Raw genomic sequence first — 10,000 nt, forward strand, 5'->3', positions numbered from 1 at the left:
AAGTTTAAGAAAAAGAATACATTGAAATAAATCTTTCATATAAAAACTGTAAAAACTTCAGAATAACAAGAGGAAGAGAAACAAGATAGAATAGTGTGCCCCAGTGTACCCTCAAGCAAGAGAACTCTAACCCAAGACAATGTGTTCATATATATATATATATATATATATATATATATATATATATATATATATATATATGTGTGTGTGTGTGTGTGTCTTCATCAATTGCACAAAAATTGGCTTATTGAGAAAGTCTTTCAAGATTTTAGGTGATCAATCTATACTGAACAATTGTTTTAATTCTCTCATTCTACGTTGTTTTGAGTATTGTTCTCCTTACTGGTCTTCAGCTGCTGTTTTTATCATCTTATTTTGTTGGACAGAAACTTATGGTCTATTAAATTTTTTATTCCTGATCTAGATATTAATCTCTGGCACCGTCGTTCAATTAGTTCATTATGTTTGTTGCATAAGATTTTTCCTAACTCTGACCATCTTTACATTCAGATCTTCCTGGCCAATTCCATCCTGTTCGCAATACTATGCAGGCAGTTAATTACTATAGCCAGGCCTTCTTCATCATGAGGCTCAATACTACACAGTATTCCAGAAGTTTTATTCCAGCTGTGACCAAGTTGTGGAATGATCTTCCTAATCGGGTGGTTGAATCAGTAGAACTTCAAAAGATCAAAGACGTTTTTGTATTGAACAGGCTGATATTGACATAAGTCTTTTTATAATGTATATATGAAATATATGTTTTGACGATGTTATTGTTTTTACAAGGATTTATTGTTAATTTGTTCTCATCATTTATTTATTTCTTTGTCTCCTTTCCTCACTGGGCTATTTTCCCTGTTGGAGCCCTTTTGCTTATAACATCCTGCTTTTCCAACTAGGGTTTTAGCTTGGCTAGTGATGATAATAACAACAACAATAATAATAATAATAATAATAATAATAATAATAATAATAATAATAATAATGATAATATATGTGTGTATACATGTATATATATATATATATATATATATATATATATATAAACACATACGTATATAAATTATATATATACAGTATATATATACACACGTATATATATATATATATACACGTGTATATATATATATATATATATGTATATATATATATATATATGTATATATATATATATATATATATATATATATATATATATACGTACATACGTGTATATTTATATTTATATATGAATATATCTATATATATATATATATATATATATATATATATATGTATATATATATATATATATAAATATATATATCATAGTCACCGAGGGAGAACCGAGTTTGTGTTTTCCTTTTTCCTTTCGGGGCTATAATACTTAATTATTTTATGCTCATCACGTGTTAGCTTTTGTGATATTTACACACGCACATACACAGACACACACAACCACACACACACACACATATATATATATATATATATATATATATATATATATATATGTGTGTGTGTGTGTGTGTGTGTATATATAATGATAAATTTTGCACATTTAGACGTGTTTTTCATATTCATATAAGTATGTATTACACACCCTCAATACTGTATTCTCTCTATACCTTGGGATCAGAGAACCATGGGGGAATCAACTTGGAGATAATAGCTTCTGGTCGGCCGGGGAACCGAACCCTGGTCTAGGAGAGAGAATTGGTATTACACACACATATGTATATATATATGTATATGTATATATATATATATATATATATATATATATATATATATATATATATATATATATATATTATGCCTGTTGTAGAATTGGGGAATATGTTTGAGGTAGGTCTAGCCTGCTAATTACCACCCAATATCCGTCACTGCCATATTATCTTATTCTTTTTAATGTGGTTGGCCTAGAAAGCAAACTTTTTGCATATGCAGATGGTGCTACTCTCCTGAATTTAGATCTCAATACACTGCACACATAACAATTGATATATCTGTTTCTAGTATACTGTAAGACAAAGGCCTCAGACACGTTATTTCATGTCTGGGTTTTTTCTGTTTCGATATAATTAGATCATTATATTTTGTAGTCCTCCATATACCTGAAGTGCTCTGTAGAAAGACTTTACGTTTTTTTTTTTTTTTTTAAATCAAACAAGATATTTTCATTAACTGGAATAGTGATAAAAGAATGACACATAAATTGTATAAAAGAAAATCTTGAGTGAGACTACTCATTCATGGAATCATGCTTCACAATGCAAGTTTTTTCTATGGAGATTGTAATATCGAAGAGTAAAGGAAATGGAAAATAGTACTCCAAATAACCTATCTTTGAATCCAGCTAATGAATACCTTGTCTTGGCTTCACACAAATATCAAATATCTGTTAGGGTTTGTATCGGCGTAGGAACAAATTACAAATTTTAAGGATAATTTGTATTTTTCCTAGCTGTACAAAGCTGAGTCATTCAAGTTATACAGTATTACCTGCCTCATTTATTAGACATAGAAGTGCTACCATATTTCAGTTGTAGGTATTAAATATATAATGAATGTAGGACATACCTTAACGTGGTGAAAGGATTTGTGTATTCCCATAATTAGCAAAGCTGTACTAATCAGGGCCACCCATACTAGGTAGGTTTGCATAGCGATTAGACTAAGTCTCCTCCCACTATCACCAATCCGCAATTGCCAGGTTTGTGATGAAATAGCCAAATCCCAAGCGTATTAAAGACATATCTGAGGCCTTCGTCCTGCAGTGAACTAGAAACAGCATCATTTCTTGTAGTTGAATGTAGGAAATGATAAGGTCTGTACGAGACACTTTAATACATGCCATGCATTCATATATATGGATAATCATACTCCAAGAGAATATATGGTATGATACAGTGAGTAATAAATGCATATTTATAAATAGCAATTCATATGAGTATCTATCTTTCCCTGTCTCTGATTAAAAGGCAAATGATTGCACTTCTTCTTTGTCTGCATCTTTTCTCACTTTCATGTGGGATCGATGTTTCTGGCCAGCTTTTTCCATCTACCTCTGTCCCACACTTCATCACCGGTTAATCCCTTTGATCGAAGGTCATCCTTGATACAGTCCATCCACCTTCGCTTTGGTCTTCCTCTCCTTCTCGTTCCCTGTGCCTCCATTTCCATCAGCATCCTCCCAATATACTGTTCATCTCTTCTCATGACATGACCATACCACCTCAGTCTATTTTCTTGGATCTTATCTGATAGTTCTCTAACTACTGTGGTACCCCTAATTACCTCATTCCGTATCTTCTCTCTTCTTGTCACCCCACAGATCCATCTCAACATTCTCATCGCTGCCACATCCTGCTTCTTCTCTTCTGTCTTCTTTATTGCCTACGTCTCCGCTCCATACATCATTGCTGGTCTCACAACTGTCCTGTGCACTTTACCTTTCAACTTAATTCCTATTTTCCTGTCGCATAGTACTCCACACACTTTTTTCCAATTCTTCCATCCTGCTTGTATTCTGTGGTATATTTCTTGCTTGAAATTTTCAACTCTTCAATCTCTCTCCTTGTAAACTATTCTCCCCATTTTTCAATCTCAAATACTCGATCGTATGCCTTCTCCAGGTCAATAAAGACCTTAGGTAATCCTTTCTGTTTCTCCCGATGTTTTCTTATCATCTGCCTCAAAGCAAATATTGCATCTACAGTCCCTCTTCCATGCATGAATCCAAATTGTTCCTCACCAATTGTTGTTTCATATGTGAGTCTCTTCTTAATGATCTTTTCCATATCTTCATGGTATGGCTTATCAACTTTATGCCTCTGTAGTTGCCACATTCCTGGATGTCTCCCTTCCCCTTATAGAGGGGGATGATTAGGTTTCCTCTCCATTCCTCTGGCATCTTTTCCTGATTGAAGATCTTTTGCATCAGGTCCCACAAGATATCTATGCCTTCCTCTCCAAGACTCTTCCATACCTCTACTTTTATATTATCCGGTCCTGCAGCTTTACTATTTTTCATCTTCCTAACTGCTGTTCTACTTCTCTTCTAGTCACTCCTATGGTAACTGCCTCGTTTGGGCGTCCATCTTCAAATACTGTTCTTGGGTTCTCCTCATTCAATAGTCTTTCAAAATAAGTTTCCTACCTTCTTTTAATTTCATTCTCTTCTGCTAGAACTATACCATTGCTATCTTTTATTTGCCTTATCTGCGTCAGGTCTTTAGATGCAGCATCTCGGGCCTTAGTACATACATACATACATATACCAAAGGCACTTCCCCCAATTTTGGGGGGTAGCCGACAACAACAAGAAACAAAACAAAAAAGGGGACCTCTACTCTCTACGTTCCTCCAGCCTAACCAGGGACTCAGCCGAGTTCAGCTGGTACTGCTAGGGTGCCACAGCCCAACCTCCCACATTTCCACCACAGATGAACCTTCATACTGCTGAGTCCCCTACTGCTGCTACCTCCGCGGTCATCTAAGGCACCGGAGGAAGCAGCAGGGCCTACCGGAACTGCGTCACAATCGCTCGCCATTCATTCCTATTTCTAGCACGCTCTCTTGCCTCTCTCACATCTATCCTCCTATCACCCAGAGCTTTCTTCACACCATCCATCCACCCAAACCTTGGCCTTCCTCTTGTACTTCTCCCATCAACTCTTGCATTCATCACCTTCTTTAGCAGACAGCCATTTTCCATTCTCTCAACATGGCCAAACCACCTCAACACATTCATATCCTCTCTAGCCGCTAACTCATTTCTTACACCCGTTCTCACCCTCACCACTTCGTTCCTAACCCTATCTACTCGAGATACACCAGCCATACTCCTCAGACACTTCATCTCAAACACATTCAATTTCTGTCTCTCCGTCACTTTCATTCCCCACAACTCCGATCCATACATCACAGTTGGTACAATCACTTTCTCATATAGAACTCTCTTTACATTCATGCCCAACCCTCTATTTTTTACTACTCCCTTAACTGCCCCCAACACTTTGCAACCTTCATTCACTCTCTGACGTACATCTGCTTCCACTCCACCATTTGCTGCAACAACAGACCCCAAGTACTTAAACTGATCCACCTCCTCAAGTAACTCTCCATTCAACATGACATTCAACCTTGCACCACCTTCCCTTCTCGTACATCTCATAACCTTACTCTTACCCACATTAACTCTCAACTTCCTTCTCTCACACACCCTTCCAAATTCTTCCACTAGTCGGTCAAGCTTCTCTTCTGTGTCTGCTACCAGTACAGTATCATCCGCAAACAACAACTGATTTACCTCCCATTCATGATCATTCTCGCCTACCAGTTTTAATCCTCGTCCAAGCACTCGAGCATTCACCTCTCTCACCACTCCATCAACATACAAGTTAAACAACCACGGCGACATCACACATCCCTGTCTCAGCCCCACTCTCACCGGAAACCAATCGCTCACTTCATTTCCTATTCTAACACATGCTTTACTACCTTTGTAGAAACTTTTCACTGCTTGCAACAACCTTCCACCAACTCCATATAACCTCATCACATTCCACATTGCTTCCCTATCAACTCTATCATATGCTTTCTCCAGATCCATAAACGCAATATACACCTCCTTACCTTTTGCTAAATATTTCTCGCATATCTGCCTAACTGTAAAAATCTGATTCATACAACCCCTACCTCTTCTAAAACCACACTGTACTTCCAAAATTGCATTCTCTGTTTTATCCTTAATCCTATTAATCAGTACTCTACCATACACTTTTCCAACTACAATCAACAAACTAATACCTCTTGAATTACAACACTCATGCACATCTCCCTTACCCTTATATAGTGGTACAATACATGCACAGACCCAATCTACTGGTACCATTGACAACACAAAACACACATTAAACAATCTCACCAACCATTCAAGTACAGTCACACCCCCTTCCTTCAACATCTCAGCTTTCACACCATCCATTCCAGATGCTTTTCCTACTCTCGTTTCATCTAGTGCTCTCCTCACTTCCTCTATTGTAATCTCTCTCTCATTCTCATCTCCCATCACTGGCACCTCAACACCTGGAACAGCAATTATATCTGCCTCCCTATCATCCTCAACATTCAGCAAACTTTCAAAATATTCCGCCCACCTTTTCCTTGCCTCCTCTCCTTTTAACAACCTTCCATTTCCATCTTTCACTGTCTCTTCAATTCTTGCGCCGGCCTTCCTTACTCTCTTCACTTCTTTCCAAAACTTCTTCTTATTCTCTTCATATGACTGACCCAGTCCCTGACCCCACCTCAGGTCAGCTGCCCTCTTTGCCTCCTTCTGGTGTTTTCATCTCTTTATAGACTTCATTTAATGTCTCGGCCTTCGCCTTTGTTACTGCGCTACTTGCTTCTTTCTTTGCTTGTTCATAGTCTTCTTTATCCTGCTCTTGTTCTGATAGATCTGCCTTCTTCTTGGCTTCTTTCTTGGTTTTTACCCGTTCTTGCACCTTATCATTTCACCACCACGATTCTTTTATCATTTGTGGGTCTTCTTCCAGATGACTTTCGAAGTACTTCCCCACCGATCCTTAGAATCACTTTACTATCCTCGGTCCACCATTATTGTACATCCTCATATAACCTTACTGCTTCCAGCACTCTTTCCTTAAACAAGACTCTCAGTTCTGCCTCTTTCAATTTCCACCACTTAATCTTTGGGTCCATTCTCGTCTTTTTACTTCTCCTACATTTCCTTAGTCTGCAATCAATTATATTACCACTAACCTGTGTTGGGCTGCTGCACTCTCCCCATTTATCACCTTGCAATTTCTAATCTCCGTCAGATGGTCTCTCTTACACATCAGTAAATCTATGTGGCTCTCCCTGCCACCGCTACTGTATGTAATGAGTCTGTTGATCTTTCTCTCAAAGAAGGTGTTGATCATTGCTAGATCAAAAGCCAATGCAAAATCGATCACTGTTTCTCCCCCATGATTTCTCTCCCCCACACCCCAACCTCCATGCACTCTCTCTTTCCCTTTCCTACTAATTCCCAAATGGCCATTCAGATCTCCTCCTATAATTACCCTTTCCCCTTGCAGGAATTATTCTAAGCTCCTGGTCCCTCTCCCAGAATGTATCTTCTCTTCCTCTGTACATCCAGCTTGCGGGGTATAGGCATACACCACATTGACTAGTGTTGCTCCTAATCCCCGTTTTAGACTCATAATTCTGTCATTTTTCTTATTCACTCCAATCAAACCTTCCTTCAAATCTTTCGATAATATTACTCTTACACCATTTCTTCCTTCCATATTTGCTCCACTGTAATAAAATTTACAACCTTCGCCTAGTTCTCTTGCCTTATTTCCCTTCCACCTGGTCTCCTGCACACACACACACACACCACTTCAATCTTCCTTATCTCCATGAGGTTAACCAGTTCCCACCCTTTTCCAGTCATTGTCCCCACATTCAGAGTTGCTACTCTCATCCTCTCCTCAGATATTTTACCCTGAGCTTGCCTCTTTAACACAGCGTCATGGGTAACCCTTGCCGATTTTTCGGAGGGATCAGGCGAGGTCCCAATGCGTCACCTACGGGGAACGCCCTATCATTAATTCTAATCTCACAATCTCCACTGGCCATATTGGTTTTGGCTAATTTTTCATGGCCGGATGTCTTTCCTGCCGCCAACCCTCCCCATTTACCCGGACTTGGGAAAGGCATCAAGTTGAGGCTGGCTTAAATGATTGCACTGTTAACATTAATGGAAAGTTGAATTCATCTCTTTTCACATCAGCACAGCCTTCGTAATAGCACTAGGTCCCAAAGCTTAACAAACGGTTTTGCTTATTAAAGAGAACAAAATATGAAACATCCCCCATGAGGTTTGTTTACTTTCAAAATAAAATTGATTTCAAAAGTCGAACGGCTGAAATCCGAAAAGCCGGTGAACAATTCGGCTCTCATTGCAATATCATACGGTGGAAACTTTGCTTTTAGTTCGCAATTATTTCTGGTATTTGAAGTTTAATTTATTTCTCTTTCAACAGTTCATTTCAAAGTTGATTTGATATCGCCTAAAAGGATACAAATAGTTTTGCTTCATTCAGAAGCGGTTTGCCTACTTCATCAGATGTTATACAATGCAAATTGGTGGTTTCCTGTTATTTCAATTTCAGGGTAATAATATTTGGTTATTTATCTTTGGTTGTGTATGTCTGTGCTTAGTTATCGAGCTTTATAATATTGAGCCATGGAATTTTATCATTGAATTAGAACAATATATATTTATTTTCAGAGAGCGATTATTGGTTTTAAAATTAACCTTTATCGCGCCATTTCTGTTTGTATAATACAATTTGTGTGTTTATATATATATATATATATATATATATATATATATATATATATATGTGTGTGTGTGTGTGTGTGTATATATGATATATATGTATATATATATATATATATATATATATATATATATATATATATATATATACATATGCGATAAACTTTTATATATTATTTGTTACCAAGCTATCATTATTGAAAGGGTCAAGTATCTGGCCAAGAAGATGATTTTCAATTTATTAACAATAGGGAAATTCTGTGAGTCTTTTACTCCTGTGTCTTATTTATGCCTAAATTCTTTTGACGAAGCTCATTAAACTCCATCTGATCTGATGTACAAAGATAATGTAACACAAAAATATTGAAAAAAATTAGTTTGAATTAAGGAAATCGTTAAAAACTTAATATCAATTAGGAAAGTTTACTGAATGTTCTTGTAAAACTTATTGTGTTGATCCTAAGGATGAAGAAATCAGGTCTGTTATCTCAGTTTTGTAATTGAACCTTGAAAATAGAATCTATTCCTATATCATTTATTCTGAAAATAATTATTTTATTGTTTTCTTAAGTAATATTAACAATGTCCTTGTTATTAAATTCTTCATAACCACCAGTTCTGTAATAGACGGTGTTTTTAATCATTCTTCATTGTTAATGAACTGTTACGAGTACACCAAAAAATCTGTTTTGTTCGGTCTCTATTATTTTAAAAGAAATGCCTTTGGAATAAGGTCTTATAATTGCATAGTTGTAAAAAAAAAACTTTTCCCTTAATAATATTTTAAGTCTGGAGCTAAATTGTTTGTTTTATGTTTATGGAATGCAAGCAGTCTGGGCTTAGTCTTAATATAGCTACAGGAAAATTTTCCTTTATTCCTGGAGAGAGAGAGAGAGAGAGAGAGAGAGAGAGAGAGAGAGAGAGAGAGAGAGAGAGAGAGAGAGATAGAAATTTTGAAATTAAATGGCATGCTTGTTACTTATTTCATTATGGGAATCATATATTTTAGAATTGATGAATCATTAAAAAAAAAATATATATATTAACATCATCCGACAATACGCGAGTTTAATTTACATGAAGCCAATTGATTCTCTTAAACTACCAATATAAAAATTGTTTTAAAAGCCTTCGTTAAAACCAAAACTCATGTGTTAGTATTGTTTGGAAATGCAACTCTATCTTGACTAGATTTAGAAGTCTACAGTGATTCTCTGTAATTAATATGTAGGTTTTTATCTCTTCTTGCTAGTTAATCCTTTGTTATGTGAGTGGAAATCTTTGGCAGGCGTATATCATCGGGTTTAAATATTTCGACAACAGATGTCTCTTCGAGTAAAGCTGAGAAAATTACTTTGTTTGTGGGACTTGTTTTGGGGACATTCATGAATTTCGTTTGTTTTTACATCAACAAAGACATATAACTCTACACACACACACACACACACACACACACACACACACACATATATATATATATATATATATATATATATATATATATATATATATATATATACACACATATATACTGTATATATACATATATACAGTATATACATATATATACTGTATATATATATATATATATATATATATATATATATATATATATATTCATATATATATATATATATATATATATATATATATATATAT

The sequence above is a fragment of the Palaemon carinicauda genome, chromosome 3 (genome assembly GCF_036898095.1).
Source record: "Palaemon carinicauda isolate YSFRI2023 chromosome 3, ASM3689809v2, whole genome shotgun sequence".
NCBI classification, from domain to species: Eukaryota; Metazoa; Arthropoda; class Malacostraca; order Decapoda; family Palaemonidae; genus Palaemon; species Palaemon carinicauda.